General features: G+C 31.6%; 1 long non-coding RNA gene across 1 annotated transcript; it reads left to right on the top strand.

Annotated features, from left to right (window-relative positions):
* Positions 1–5592: 5592 nt before the first annotated feature.
* Positions 5593–8637, top strand: LOC134255433 (uncharacterized). Its single transcript, XR_009989544.1, has 4 exons — positions 5593–6088; positions 7551–7611; positions 7781–7825; positions 8503–8637. It is a non-coding gene; the product is annotated as an uncharacterized LOC134255433 (long non-coding RNA).
* Positions 8638–16653: the final 8016 nt, after the last annotated feature.

Raw genomic sequence — 16653 nt, 5'->3', positions numbered from 1 at the left:
AGCGGATCCCCAAAAACATCTAATTTTAATTAGATTTCCTACATCACAATGAATTACATCAAAAACGTATTGCTCCGTTTGACGTTACTTTAAAAATATGTTAAATTTCAATTTTAAGGGACAACCCTGTATAATCAGACCTGATCTGAAGTACCTGGATTTCCTTTTTCTCAAGAATTTTTTTTGCTTTTAGGAACAGGAACAGAAGAATCTAATTCATGCTATTTTTGCTAGACAGCAACATCACTTGAAATGAATAAAAGAATAGCATACATGTTACACATAAATATCTACATCACAAATAAAAATGTGTAGTAAATTATGTATTTATGGTCTTAACAATGTCTTCTGCAGAAATTATAGATGATAACAAATATGATACAACAAGAGATTGAACTACATAGATACATGTACCAGATTTACAGCTGCACAAAATCTTGCATTGTCTTGTGATCCTAAAGGTTTATAGCGATCGAGGGCAGCGAGTGTCGCGAAGCGACGCTCGTCATTGCGAGCTCTTAAAGCAATGTCTGTGCAAAGAGAAAATTCAGACTACTGCACATTCATTCGATAGAAATTTTGATGCAGTAATTTGGATCACAATGCAACACTTGTATTAGCTATGTTCTCGCGAGAATAATATATATGTTAAAAAAAGTTTTTTCGCCTTGATTTAATGGATATACATTGAAGATAAATAGAAAACGAAATGTTATTCATTAACTTTCAGCACTTTTCAGGCTTTTTCTTGGTATTGCAACTTACATACGACGTCATGTGACGTCAGAGTCTAGACGCACCAAATGTCACCTGCGTTATGGTTGTTTTCCTTTTTCATACTTTGCTAGACTGACAAAAAAATTACCAAGGTCAATTTCTGGATGGAAACTTTCAATGCGAAGAATCAAGTTTTGTTTTCTCCATAGCATTTTTTTTTACAAAGATTCTGTGGGGACATCCACAACCCCGTCCTTCTCACACAACATTGACAAGTCCATTTCTGTAAGTAAGAAAATGTTAAAATTACAAAACAATATTTATTTAATACCAAAGTAAGTCAATTAAAAACATAATCTAGTTCCCTTTCAATGTAACAGGGTTAAGCTTGACTTCTTGGGCCTATGATGCTCAGAAAACAAAAAACATATCCAATGTTTATGTACAAAATCAGAGTTAAATAATTACTCTCCATCAGCTTAAATTATTGGCTAAGCAGAGTGGAATACATCTGCAGGTTGGGACCACTTGCCCAAATTGTTGTCCGATTGTGATACAGTATATATCTCAAGTGCAAGTGGAATATAAATTTACAGTATAAAAAAAGATATTTTTGTTTTGGTTAAAAATATCATAAATCAGCATCAAGACACTAATGAAGGAATAATTTTGGTTGACATTCTTTTTTTCTGTATGCCCATTGTAATGTTTATTGTTTAGGAGAAGTTCAGTTAACTTCTTGGGGATCGATCTAACAAACTGTAGTTTTGCAGAAAAAAAACTTTCTTTCCAAAAGATATTCCTTTTTAAGTATATTGATGTGGATTTGTGATATTCATTGCTAAAAACTTACCTTAATTGTTGATGATTATGTCGATGCAAACTTCTTCCCGCTAGTTCATTATTCAGTGTTTTTCAAAGGGTGACTGGAAAAACCCGAAACCCCCCGATTTTTGGAGAATACCCATACAGGAGGGGTGAAACCCCAATAAAGTGGTGGAAACCCCAAAAAATTGAACGTAATGGGGTACAATAAGGCCTAAGGTGATGTTTAATTGAATGATATTGACATCTGTAAATTTTTATAGCCAATTTTACCTCAGAATCGACGGAAATCGGGCGCCATTACGAGTTTACCGTACACCACGCCCGATCTAAATTCGAAGCGAGCTGTTTGTCAATATAATTGCATAGATAATAATAAAATAATTCATAATAATTTCCACAATTATATAGTAAAATATTAATTATGTAATAAGTATTTAACAAAAAATGTAAGGACGTTAGTCATTAATGAAATATGAATTTGTGTACTAATTATTCATATCATCTCAATGTAACCAGCTCTAGCCATGTGGAGGCCTCCTTTTTGTAGAGCCATAATTTAAGATGATTTTAGAGAAATTCTGAATTTAGAGATATAAAAATATCCAAAAGTTTCAAAGCAACAATAATAATTTAAAAAAAAAATAGTAATGGTAATTAATTAATAATTACTTATATGTTAAAAAGAGAGCAAAAAACTAGATAAATTTCAAAATATGAAAATACTTAACTTATTTTTGAGATTTTAGACAAATTCTGAATTTAAAGCAACAATAATAATTTAGAATAAAAATAATAATTACTTATATGTAAAATACAAAGAGAACAAAAAATGAATCATTGTCAAAATATGAAAATACTGAAACCTGGAAAGAAATAGTAAATTAAAAGAATATATTAATTTTCAAATATATAGATATTTTATTTCAAAGTAACCTTTTTCTGTTCTTTTCTTAGAAAAAAAAATCAGATGCTTTAAATATTTCAGTTGTTTACATTTTGAATTGTCTTTATATTAAAACAAATATGAAATAAAGAAAAAAAAAAAGAAAAGTAAAAAAAAATTACACCACAAAATAAAATAACAGAAGTTTTGATTGAATTTTAACTATGAAAAAATCTTAGTCTGGACTGGTTGAAAGTGAACTGAAAATATTTGATCATCTCCAAGCATAGGTATTTTATGTAATTTTACATTTCATCGCCAGTTGAATCTGTCGACTAAAAATTTCCATTGCCTCTCTGTTCAAACTATAATTCCCATTCTCATGCCAAATGTTTTTATTCAAATATTCTGAGAATTTCCATATTTCCTTTGTAGTGCTTTATTTGTGTCAAAAACCGTAGAATAAATTATTGTACTTTGCTGGATTCATGGTTCCACAATTAAATCATTTGCCTAAACAGACTTCCAATGAATATTTTTTGAACCGAATCTTTTCTTAACAGTTTTTCAAGAATGTTTTGCATTTATTAACACTATTTCTGACACAGAAGATGAATTTATGTCTTTTTCTCCCACTTGCAGAAACACTTTTGTTGGACAAAATTCAACTGCTCTTCCGCGAAAGATTGACTATAAATAAAGCTTTTTGTTGTAGCTAGTATCTTTGTCACTAAAAAATTGAACTCAATATAATTATTTAGCAACGTAAAATTCACACAACCATTTGCTACACTATTCTCTAATTCTAACACATGATTTTGACCAATTACCGCAATTCGTTCTGAATAAGTAATAGATGGAACAGGTGCCTGAGGAGTTGTAGGAATTACTACAGAGGAAGCTCAGAAAAAGTAGGAGTAATTAAGGGAGCTGCTGAAGGACTTGGTATGGGTACAGGTGGAGGAATTGATGAAGCTGCTGTCGGGATTGGTGCTGGATTTGACGGAGCTGATGCAGGACCTTGGATGGGTACAGGGTGCCTTGTAATATGGGGAATAGTTGAGGGAGTCATGCAGTCATTAGATATCAGGGGAAAGCACCCTGTTTAATCCTATACACAGAAGACGAAATTACTGACATTAAAACTTTATGTTGCAGTGGACAGACAATTTTAGGTGTTGACAAAACTTTTAATCTTTGTGACATGCATGTCTTTAAATATCAGCCATCCTTTGCTCAATTATTTATTAAGGTTAGAACTTAGAGTAGGGTTGGTATCAGGCAGTATTCCTCCCCCGCCAGACGGGTTGCTGACCAGTGAATACTGCTTGGTGTTTTGTTAGGTTAGGTTAGGTTAGGTTAGGTTAGGAATATAATTGTTTTTTTAAATGTTGCTAATCAAATTATAAATTCCTTTCTCTAAAATTTTTATAATGTTATTTTATTTTATGTATATTACTTTCATTTGGCTGTAATATTTTTATATTTGAACAAAAGATTGACTAGGAATAATGATACAGTATCTTTAAGTCTTTTAAAAAACTTTTTAATAAAAGTTTTTTTATTTTCTTTTTATCTTTTGGTCATCTTTCGGTCCTTTGGCTTTAATATTTTTCTGTTTCAAAATTCAAATCATGGCTCTACAATTAAGGAGGCCTCCACGTGGGCTAGAGCTGGGAACATAAGGAAACTATGAATATTTTCAGGTATTACTAATTTGAAAGGTCTTTATTTATTAATTTGTCATGAATTATCAAAATTATCAAAATTCATATTTTCCTTATGTGTGTGCTAACGTCCTTTAAAATGAAATTCTGTAAAGCATAACTGTACAATTGAGAATAGTAAAGGTTCAATGTATATACACATGCCCTTCCAGAGGGGGGTTGGTCAGACTAGCTGGGAACCCAGGTGTTTAAACAAAAGGTGTTTATTATCAAGTTGACCAAGTGTCAACAGCTGTGTATATAGTGCATGTACACACACAGGGGTGCCTGTCTATCCCAGTACAAAACAACAGAGCTAGCTGAGGTGTGAATAATATTCTCACAATAATGTTACAATGCCCACTGTACAAGGATTCACATATGCAACATGCACATTTTTATTATTTTTTATCAGACTTTTTTATTTCATAGACCTGGATTCTAATAATTTCATTGTAATGGATACATGTTGCTTTCTCATATCAATGAGTATATTTTTTTCTATTACCTGCATAAAAAACAAAACAAACAAAAAAAACCCACTCCCCCCCCCCCCCCCCCCCCAAAAAAAAAAAAAAACCAAAAACATTAAAACAAAAAATTAGTAACTGGAAAATAATAATGAATGGATACTGAATTTAAAAATTAATTATTAAACATAGAAGAAAACATTTCAAAACAAACACCTTAATTAAAAATTAAATAAATTAACAAATTCATTCATTAGTTAATTTAATTTGAATACATGTTATAAATGATTGGAATTGAGAAAAATTACTTTATTCCTTGATTAATGGACTAGTTAAATTCATTAAAAAAAAAAAAAAAAAAAAATATTCAATTAAAAATTTCACTGTAATGTCTTTCATTATGATAATTACATTAACAGATTCAGTCATTAATTAATTTAACTTAATTACATATTATAAATGATTGGAATTTATAAAAATGACTTTATTTCTTGATTAATGGACTAGTTAAACTCTTTAAAAAAATTCAGTTAAACATTGCACTGTAATGTCTTTCAACATGATAAATATTTCATACTTCTTTTATATTCTTAAGGTTTCCTTACAAATAATTTTTTTAAAAATAATATTCATACATAATATAATATTCATATTGATCAAGGTTACAGTAATTATTTCCACGGATTACTCGAAACGACTTCAGCGATCGCGAATTTAGATCGGGCGTGGTGTGCAGTATATCAAGAAAAAAGAAACCCGTCGATTCTGAGGTAAAATTGGCTATAAAAATTTACGGATGTCAATATCATTCAATTAAACATCACTTTAGGCCTTATAGTACCCCATTACATTCAATTTTATGGGGTTTCCACCACTTTATTGGGGTTTCACCCCTCCTGTATGGGTATTCTCCAAAAATCGGGGGGTTTCGGGTTTTTCCAGTTACCGTTTTTCAAACGTTTACGTTTTGGTACATCTGTGTGCAATTTCAAACGTTCATGTGTATCAGATTTCCTTGAGACAACTCGTACATAAACCGATTCGGAAACAAAGTAAGTCAATGTTTTATGTTTTGTGAACAAGTAACAAATATGATAAGTCAGTTCGTACACAAAGCTTTATTTTGTCTATATAAATATTCAAACAATTTTATTTCAATTGTATATACGTTTCACTGTAGAAAAATTCATAATGTAACAATTAAAAAAATTACACGAATCAGTTAAGCATTGACTGGATTCTTTCTAGTGATCATAATAGACAAGGTCTCATTGGTCAGAATTTGTATCAACCGATCCGATTGGCCAAAGTTTCCAAACCGCGCCATTTCGAGCAACAGAAGGACGCTGTCGTCAGTTGGGAAGACAAATTCGTCAGCATTAACTTTGAGAACGTTAAAGAACTTACTAGAAAACCGATAAAAGATCATCATATAGAAGGGGAATTCATCATTGCAACATTTGGCAAAGCTCGGATCTCAGATGGTACGTATGTATGTCAATAGTGATTAGAAATAGCCTTACAAGTTCTAGACTACGAAGTGCAACCTCAGACTAAGTGAAAGTGGAGACGTTATATATTATTTCTCAATATTAAAAGATAGATAAACTAAACTTTATTTTACTTCTGTGTTGATCAATGTGAAAATCGGCCTCCTCTTTCGGTGTATGACGTCACAACATCCGTTTTGAGAGCTACTGTACAGAAATGTTTTTAAACTCAAAAGTTACTAAATTTAATAAAGTTACAATTAACATTGGTAAAAATTGAGTCAGCTGATTTGATATAGTTCTCAGATAAACCATTTTTGTTCAAAAAATACATTTATAATCTATAATTTTTAAATTTTCTGTCGATTGTCATCGAAATTCTGCCCTCTGTGACAATTTTCAATCAAAAATTTTAGTGGTGTCCGTGACTATCATAACAACACACAGGCACCTGACATTACTTATTTTTCTTTTAGTAGAAAAATATACCCATACCTTATTATTATTAGGTATGTAGATATTTTTTTATTTCAAAAAAATAAGTAACATCCCTGGTGCCTGTGTAATAACACTTATTTTTACTTTACAATAAAATTTCAAAAAATGGAAACAAAATGGCGTCCAAAACAAGTTAGGTTGAATTTGAATAGTAAGTGATCAAGTAATCAAAGTGTTCTTTGCAAAATATACAATAAATTGCTATTAATTACACATGTCATTGAACTTTAACTGTTAAACGTACCTCTATTGTGTCATAATATAGCTGCAGATCTGTAGCGTTATGGTTTTATATATTTGTCTTTGACCATAACGCTACAGATTCCGAAATGCAGTAAAAGGTGCAATTTATGGTGTAATATTTTTCGCACACTTTGCGGGAGAATTTCTCCACTTTCCAGCATCGGTCAATTAACCACCCTTCACTCCCTATGAATTCTAGGCACATTTTTTAACTAATCTATATATTTTATCCATCTAGACTACCTTATATATCCTTTATAGTCATCTCTACAAGTGATAAACTCGCTTGATTGAAATTATTTGTACTGAAAATTCACTTGAAGCGAATTTCTTGCATACAGAGACAACTTTGAATGGTTGGGAGATGGCTAAAATATAGATATTGGCTACAGAATGTGTCTAGAATTAGGGAGTGAAAGATCGTTGATTAACCAATGCTAGAAAGTGGAGAAATTCTTGTGTGTGTCAGTGTGTAACAAATTTTCGTCACTGTTTTCCCAGCAAATACTAATTGAATGAAGATGCTTGAAATCTTAAAAACGATCTTTTCTGGCCATATGGTGGAATTCTTTTTTGTTCAAATCCGATGTCAAATTCTTGTTGATCTGTCTGTAGCAACAAAGCAATAATTTTCATCACAGTTTTCTCAGCAATTACTCGTTACAGATGCTTGAAATCTTAGTACATATTTTGATGAGGCATTTTCTTCTTGCAGACAGGCAACACCACAGCGAAAGAGGAAAGCAAACAAGACTGTTGTTGCTCGAAAGGAAAGGGTATGTAGGCAAATAATTCTAATATTAAAGTCATGATGATGAAAACATACTTTCATATAGAGTAATCGTTTCTGGTTAATTGCAGGTAGATGAAATCTCTCTCGTTATCCTTCAGACAATCTAAATACTTGTTCAACAAGATTTTTGAATACACTTATATTTTTTTTAGAAGCCACAAGTTCTTAAAGAGAAAACATATAAAGGCTACACAAAGGTAAGTTGAATTACATACTTATGTTTTGATTTCACTTTGAATTAAATTGAATTACTAAAATTACTAAAAAGAACAGTACTCTATTGTTTTTTATGCCCCCCCCCACCCATTTTTAAGAAGGGAGGGCATATTGCTTTGCTGCTTTCTGTCGGTCTGCCATCAGTTTCCATTCATTTTCTTCGCAGAGGTTGCACATATCGAAATGAAATTTGGTATACATATTAATCATAAAAATATCTATATTAAGTTTTTTGGGGGGGTACGATCGGACCATTCTGGACAGAGTTATGCCCCTTTTTTGGACTTTTGGAAAATTTTGAATAATTTGCTGTTTTTGTTTATTTTCTTTGCAGAGGTAACACATATCAAAATGAAATTTCATATAGAGATTTATCATAAGAATATCTAGGTCAAGTTCTTTCTAACTTTGATAAGTTCAGACGATTTTTGACAGAGTTATATAACCCTTGGACTTCCAATTATTTGGGGGTAGGATAGAAATCTGAATAAGTTTTAACTTTTCTATATTAATTTCATTAAAGCACAAGTGTTATACAAACATCTCTTAATTTGTTTTTTTTTTTTTATTTTTTTTGTTTTTTTTTATGAGAAGTTTAAAAAAATAAACACTTGGATTCTTTCTTTTACCATGAATGCTATTTATTTTCTTTCTGCAGAAATCATGGCTGAGAAGTATTCCGTTGCAGCAGTGCAAGTTCGTGACAAAATTATGGACATACAGAAGCCTTCCCGAAATAAAGACTTTTTTGACAAGTTGTGTACTTCCCTGTGTACTCGCCTGTGGTGATCTCAACTAGTTGTATTATACACATGTAAAGAACAGTTTGTAAGCTCTTAAACCATTGTACAGAATTTGGTAGGTATTTAGGACACATTTTGTTGTTGTTGTCTAAGACAGAAGTGTATAAAAGCATCCTTGTAGGAAATTTGGATGTAATTATTTTTTTGGAGTTATGCTCATGTTAAAATCAAATTATTTTTTGTGTATTTTATGCTGAGAAATATGCTGTTACAGCATAGCAAGTTCGTGATAAAATTAGGGACATACTGAAGCCTTCCTGAAAGTGACTTTTTAGGTCAGTGCACAACCTTGGTGCAAATGTAAATGACCACAAGAAGTTATGTAGTACATGTAAAGAACAGTTTGTAAAATTTAATGTAATGATTTTTAGGAGTAATGCTTATCTTAAAGTCAAATTAATGCATTTAAACCTATTCATTCATTATGTGTAGGATTGTCAAGAAATGGAGGTGGAAGGCTGGGATATAAGCTCACTTTTTATTTTGATAAAACTCAGATTTGGCATATTGATGTTTTGGGGAAAATTATTGTACAGATAATTGAATTTCTTTAAAATTTAAGAATACATGAATACATCACTTACATGTTTTTAGTTTTTTTTATTGATGCAGAAGATTTGTATGATTTTTAGACAATACTGGTATTTATGTACATTGGAACTTTTGTCAAGTAAGGATATTTGCCCGTCACCTCCCGTAGCAGAATGTCAAACAGAATTTGTCATGTACTGATTTCCAGACTAGTTCCATGGACTGTCCATGGAAAAACTGCCAGGGAAATGCCATGGAATATGCCATGGAATATCTAGTCAAATTCATGGACAAGTGTCCATGGAAAGTGTCCATGGAATATTTTGCTATATTGCCATGGACATTTTCTAGTTATTTTCCACCCTTATTTTATCAAATTATTCCCTGGACAAGGAGTCCAAATACTCCAGGTTTTTTCCATGGACACTTTTTTCCATGGATTTTCATGGTATATCCATGGAGTTCCATGGAAGTTCTACAGCCGGGGTACGATGGGCCAACGTTGGACCAATGCTACCATGTCAACCCTCTCTCACCATGACAGAATTCCTATGTTGGCCCAACGTTGGTCCAACGTAAGCAATTTCCATTCACTTTACTTTCCAAGGTAGGAAGGATGCTGACGTTGGCCCAGCGTTGGCCCAATGTATATAATACAACCTTAAAGAAAGTGTCTTTTCAAATTGGTAGTTGTATGTTGGCCCAACGTTGGCCCGATGTTTGTAGTACACTCGTAAAGAATGTGTCAAATCAAGTTGGTAGTGGTATGATGGCCCAAGGTTGGCCCAATGTTTGTAATACACCCTTAAAGAAAGTGTCTTATCAAGTTGGTAGTAGGATGATGGCCCAACGTTGGACCAATGATTGTAATACACCCTTAAAGAAAGTGTCTTATCAAGTTGGGGGAGTAGTATGTTGGCCCAACGTTGGCCCAATGTTTGTAATACACCCTTAAAGAAAATGTCTTATCAAGTTGGTAATAGAATGTTGGCCCAACGTCGGCCCGATATTAGCAAGAGTGTTATTTTGTTTAGGTGTTTTAAAGATGGGATATTTATATTGGGCCAACGTTGGTCCAATTATTATACTGCCAACTAAATGATAGTGTCAATTTTATTATTATCTGCTGAGCTTTACGTTGGGACAAAGTTGGTTCCAAATATAAATTTAGATGCCCATTCTGAAATAATTAAGAGGATATTCTATGTCCATGCTATTCATTGGATGATTGCTTTTGTTTAGATATGATATTTTCAACATTTTAACTTTGATCATAAGTGATCACAGCACCAAAGAGTGTTTTATCCTATTTTTTTTATTGTGTGCATGCATTTTTTTTTTTGTAATAAAACCCTTTAAATTATGATTTTTTTTATCATGAGCGTTGTATTCATGAGAATTTAGAGAAGACTGAATAAATGTTAGTTAAAAGTTCTCAGGAACAGGATGTGAATCCCAGATAGCAGAACATCGTTGTTCCAGTCTTACATTATGTTTGTATTATCGCTGTTGGGTTACCTTTATTAGGCCAATAATGGTCCAACATGGAATATTGATAGTTGGTTTAGAGGTATTGATTTGAGCCAAAAATTCGTAAAAATGTATTTTTTCTCTCATAATAAACGATCAAAACTTTCTGGGTTTTTTTTTTTATCATTTCCATTATCCATTTCAGTGAAATTATTTATGTCAATTTGGTAATATCATCCTAAAGGCCCTCTATGGTTGCTTTTTTCTCTTAATCTTTTTTTATGCAAAAAGAAAAACATTCAATATTTTGAAGTGCAAGTAGGGATTAGATGATTTGCAACAGTAATTTTTTTTAATAATTAATGTCCAGGGAAAAGGTAATGACCTTGACCTGACCTTGTCTCAAGTAGAAAACGGTCTATTTTAATTTCACTGATACCATCATGTAGTGTTATTGTCTTCTTGATTTTATGAAAATTCCATTCATTTTTAAATACAAGAAATATGAGAGAAATCCTACCTTAATGCTACTACAGTGAAACCTGTCTAATCCGACATGCTATGGGAGAAAAATTTTGTGTTGGAGTAGACAGGGTGTCGGATTGCACAGTGTTAAACACAAGAAAAATACTAAAATGGGACAGAAATTAAAGTCAGAATTCAGTGTTTCGGATTATTCAGGTGTCAGATTAGACAGTTTTCACTGTACTACATGTTTTGTACAGAGCAAAATAAATAAAAGTAATATTTCTATTAGGATTAAAGATCATTTTTATGGTAGCAAAATTACACTCTTAAATCACAAAAAGTCTCCTTTTAGCATAAATCCTGTTCGTTTTCTTCACATTTCATGTTCACTGTTTTTTATCTCCCCTTTTTCACTTATGCTTTGTTGGGTACAATTGTATGAATCTTATGATGGCGTTCTTTGGAATTAGAAGTATTTTATTTTGCATATATTTCCTAGGAAGGAACTTGCTAGACTCGTACACTATTATTTAGGGAAATATTTAGTGATTTTCATATCCTTTCGTGTATGTATTCTTACATTGGAAATTCTATTACATCGGATCCCTGGAGTTTAATGATTTGCCCACACAATGTCATGGTGCTATAAACGCTTTTATTTTTGAAATCATTTGTGAAAAATTAAGCAATAATTTTTTTTTAATTTAGGACTTTAATGACTTCGGATAAGTAACACTTTTGATTGATTTATTTTTCATGAAAGTCTGTTTCAGGAATTCTTTGAAGAATAATAACGTTATTTAATTTTAATGTATTTCATAACTGAGGGAGGGTAACAAGGAAACAATATTGAGATGTTCATAGAAAATATCGTGCATATTAATAGGAAATAGTTTACTGATGTATATATTAGAGAGTTTGGAGTGATAAAATAAATGAAGTCTCTTTTCGGTGTTTCCTATACAGCATTTTAAATAATCATTAAAAAAATCATGCCCCTATGGGGATTATTATCATCTTTTGTTCTTGTAATAAACTACAGTCATTCAAAATCAGTTCTAACGAATTTTTTTAAAAAGTTATAGCAACAATTTGACAAACTTTATGTTTAATTAAACAACAGCATCAGTGCTTTTCTTAATTACACGTATACTACCTAATAGAAAACATACTGTCTTATATATTTAGGTGTACGAGATTTAAAAGACCATATTTTTCTTTCCTCATCACAATTGTAAACTTGAAATAGTTTTGAAAACTAGCAGGGACTGTATTTTTGGCGGAATGAAGGCGAATTAAAATATCTTCTTTTCTACACAATCAAAGATTTCAAGAACTTTTTCAAATGTAAGTTTAATTTTAAAATAATAAGGGACTAAAATTCCTTAATATATCAAAAAAATTGGATTTTTCAAACGAACTAGAACTTTGTTTGATTTTATAAGCTTCCAATCTGAGTACTGATTTGAGCCAAAAATTCGTAAAAATGTATTTTTTCTCTCATAATAAACGATCAAAACTTTCTGGGTTTTTTTTTTTTATCATTTCCATTATCCATTTCAGTGAAATTATTTATGTCAATTTGGTAATATCATCCTAAAGGCCCTCTATGGTTGCTTTTTTCTCTTAATCTTTTTTATGCAAAAAGAAAAACATTTAATATTTTGAAGTGCAAGTAGGGATTAGATGATTTGCAACAGTAATTTTTTTTTTAATAATTAATGTCCAGGAATAAAGGTAATGACCTTGACCTGACCTTGTCTCAAGTAGAAAACGGTCTATTTTAATTTCACTGATACCATCATGTAGGTTATTGTCTTCTTGATTTTATGAAAATTCCATTTATTTTTAAATACAAGAAATATGAGAGAAAGTCTACCTTAATGCTACTACTACATGTTTTGTACAGAGCAAAATAAATAAAAGTAATATTTCTATTGGGATTAAAGATCATTTTTATTGTAGCAAAATTACACTCTTATATCACAAAAAGCCTCATTTAGCATGAATCCTGTTCGTTTTCTTCTCATTTCATGATCACTGTTTATCTCACCTTTTTCACTTATGCTTTGTTGGGTACAATTGTATGAATCTTATCATGGGCTTCATTAGAATTAGAAGTATTTTCTTTTGCATATATTTCCTAGGAAGGAACTTGCTAGACTTGTACACTATTATTTAGGGAACTATTTAGTGATTTTCATATCCTTTCGTGTATGTATTCTTACATTGGAAATTCTATTACATCGGATCCCTGGAGTTTAAGGATTTGCCCACACAATGTCATGGTGCTATAAACGCTTTTATTTTTGAAATCATTTGTGAAAAATTAAGCAATAATTTTTTTTTTTAATTTAGGACTTTAATGACTTCGGATAAGTAACACTTTTGATTGATTTATTTTTCATGAAAGTCTGTTCCAGGAATTCTTTGAAGAATAATAACGTTATTTAATTTTAAGGTATTTCATAACTGAGGGAGGGTAACAAGGAAACAGTATTGAGATGTTCATAGAAAATATCGTGCATATTAATAGGAAATAGTTTACTGATGTATATATTAGAGAGTTTGGAGTGATAAAATAAATGAAGTCTCTTTTCGGTGTTTCCTATACAGCATTTTAAATAATCATTAAAAAAATCATGCCCCTATGGGGATTATTATCATCTTTTGTTCTTGTAATAAACTACAGTCATTCAAAATGAGTTCTAATGAATTTTTTAAAAAGTTATAGCAACAATTTGACAAACTTTATGTTTAATTAAACAACAGCATCAGTGCTTTCCTTAATTACACGTATACTACCTAATAGAAAACATACTGCAAGGACATTGCATAAATTGTTGAAAACAGAAAGTCGATTATTCTGATAAAAACCATGTGATAGTTCAAAATCATCTCCATATTCATGATTTTTTAAATATGTATTGTAGTATTTAGAAAAAATAGGAACAGAAATCAGGATTGAAAACATATACTAGAAAAAGAAGAAACTGTGTATACACAATTCAGTAAAGAAAAAAATTTCATTCTTTGATCCTCTATCCTTCCAGGTTTTTTCTTGTTAAAGGCACAGTAAAATATTCAAAACGCGTGTCTGATTACCCGATTTATTTGTATTATCATTATTTATTTTTTGGGGGAGGGGGATGGGGTGGTGGTGGTATTTTTCATGCGATAACATGCGACACGCATTTCTTGAAATTCAAGCCTAGCGACAAGTATAAGTAATCATTTGTATTGTCTTGCATTCATTCAATATGTATAATGGTGCCAATGTTGGGCTAACGGTTGGCGTTATATCATAAAACTATTATCGTGAGAGAAAATATTGTTTGGAGATTAACTGGCATCGACCCCAAGTTGGCCCAATATACCATGAATCTGGCTGAGCATCATGGGTAGACAACATCCGGGCTACTTGTAATATCTGCGCCATTTTTAATCTGACGCGAGCGTAATGAGACTGATGCCTTGCATGTCTTCAACCACTTTGTAAGTATTTATAATATGTTTGCTTCGACACAGATTAATTAACGTTTATAGTCTAAACGATATCGTGTACAAATCTGTGTACATCAGTACAGAGGCCAGGTGCTGTTAGGTCAACACTGTCCCAGATAGCATGCTAACATTGGACCAACAGTGGGCCAGTGTTATCGGTTACATTGGGCCAATGTTGGCAAATGACATTGGTCCAATGTAAGTTTGCTTATCGGCCCAATGTTGGCCCGATATGTTGTGTCAACGTTTGCCCAATGTAGAGTATTATTGCAACAGATATTGGCCCAACGTTGCGACAACATTGTCCAATTGAATGCGACATTGGCCAACCTTGGTCAACAAGAACATTGGGCCGATGTTGGCAAAATGACGTTGGTCCAGTGTCATTTTGCTCAATGGCCCAATGTTGGTCCAATACATTGGACCAACACTGGGCCAATGTGTATAAACATTTGATTGTTACAAATCTGTATATTAACATATCTGATAGTCTCTAAAATCAGAAATAAATCTACCACCAATCTTTCTTGAAAATACAAGTTAGCTAAAATAAATTTACAAGGCTTGTAAAAATTCTTAAAATTTATCAAAAACAAAATAAATTATCAGTGATTAAATTTATTGTTTCTATACAAGAAAAATAAATGAAAGTATAAAATAACAAATGTTTTTGATACAGTTAAAACAATAAATAATTGCCCCTCATTTAGATTAAAATCAGTAGAATAAAGTTCCGAAGTCTTCCACTCATTTTAATTATATACACTTAAAGTCAAGCACATGATCAAACATGTTGAAAATGTTGAACATGTTGAAGTTAAAGCAAAATTTATTCAGTACTAAAACATAAATTGGGTTCTTTCGTTTAAAATGTGTTCAGTGTACCGACAAATTTTCTAAACATGTATTTTACTTTGAATTATGATTTATATCGGGCGAAATTGAATGAGTGTGATGATGATGATCAAGCGTAGAAATTTTATGCATAAATGCCTTCATAACGCAAGCTTAAATCGCTTAATTACACCATGAAACAAAAAAGTGGATACCAGTAAATTAGGCACACACACATATATATGTATGTATATAAGTATTATTTAATGATTAAAAATAACGCGTGTTGAAATGAAAACAAATGTGTTAAATTTGTGTTGAAAATAAACGTTCTGACGAGCAGCATTACATGCAAATGAGTTGATTATTCTTTCAATACAGAATAAAAAATATAATTAATTCTTATTCGGACAGACGAAGTGAGAGAGATTATAAATTGATATAAATTTTTATAGCCCTGTCCTAACCCCAGGGCCCCTGACCCTGGGACAATGAATTTCACAATTTTGGTATGGAGTTAATGCTTATAATAATTATGCCAATAGTTCGACTGCTTGATGTTAATGAGTAAAGAAGATTTGTAATTGTAGTAATTACGCCCAAACATTCTTGCCTTAGGGGGTGGAGGGCAGGGACCATGAATTAAAAAAAATTCCCTTTCACCCATAGATGCTTTATGCCAGAATTGGTTGTAAATGGTGAGGGATTACAGAGAAAAGTTGAAAATGTTCAAATGTTTATGCACTATGCACAGCGCACGACGCCAGAAAAAAAAACTGATAGCAATAAGTCACATGCGTTGATTCAGGTGACCAAATAAGGAGTCCTTTGGTCTCAATATTTATGTAAAATATTAGGTGTCTTCTGGTCTCCCTGTTGACTTACAATATAATATTATAAGATGACCTCTGGTCTTGTTATTGATGTAAAATATAAAGTGTCTTCCGGTTTCTTCATTGTCGTTCAAAATAGTGTTATCATTAGTTTTTAATGATGTACAATATAATGTGACCTATTGTCTCCCTACTGATGTACAAATTACGAGGGCTGTTCAATAAATAATGTCCTGAACTGTATGACATACAATACTAAGCTTGAATTTATAACAATTGATGTGACTACTTTTCATCACATAGTTTAATTGTGAGAAGCTGGAAAACAAGGGTATTCGAGAACTGCATTAAAAATGAATTGTAAAG

The sequence above is a fragment of the Saccostrea cucullata genome, unplaced genomic scaffold (genome assembly GCF_032062105.1).
Source record: "Saccostrea cucullata isolate Sc308-1 unplaced genomic scaffold, CSIRO_AGI_Scuc_v1 ctg13365, whole genome shotgun sequence".
NCBI lineage: Eukaryota > Metazoa > Mollusca > Bivalvia > Ostreida > Ostreidae > Saccostrea > Saccostrea cuccullata.
The sequence above is the reverse complement of the archived record's forward strand: the minus strand, read 5'-3'. Positions and strand labels throughout refer to the sequence as shown.